The following is a 422-nucleotide window of genomic DNA, read 5'->3' on the forward strand; positions in this document are numbered from 1 at the left end:
GGGGATTTTTTTTTTTTAAAGTCCAGCAGCACGGCCCAGCCCTGTGCTACACGCTACTTTTTTTTTTTCTTTAATTTAATGTAATTTGTATCCGAGGCCAAACTAGCCAAAATTAATTCCAAATGCAAGGGTCCAGAACCGTAAGTGGCCTTAGCCCGGCAACCATCCTTCACCCGCGCCTGGGGCTTCACGTTTCCAAAACCTTTGGCAGGCGTCCTACTTGCAGGCCCAAGCCCAGAGGCTCAGGGTTCAGGTGGCCCCGTTTTGCTTGTCCTCAGCCATACGGCCTTAGGGGAGACTCGCGTTTCTATAAAGTGGGCTTAAAGCCGCTGCACCTCGGCAGGTACTGAACGACGCCAGCCGAGCAGTTCTCCTGCACAGCGGGTCAGGAAAACTGCCGCCTTAGACAGAGATGCATGGTA

Source organism: Alligator sinensis, unplaced genomic scaffold (genome assembly GCF_000455745.1).
Source record: "Alligator sinensis unplaced genomic scaffold, ASM45574v1 scaffold76_1, whole genome shotgun sequence".
In the NCBI taxonomy this organism is placed as follows: Eukaryota; Metazoa; Chordata; order Crocodylia; family Alligatoridae; genus Alligator; species Alligator sinensis.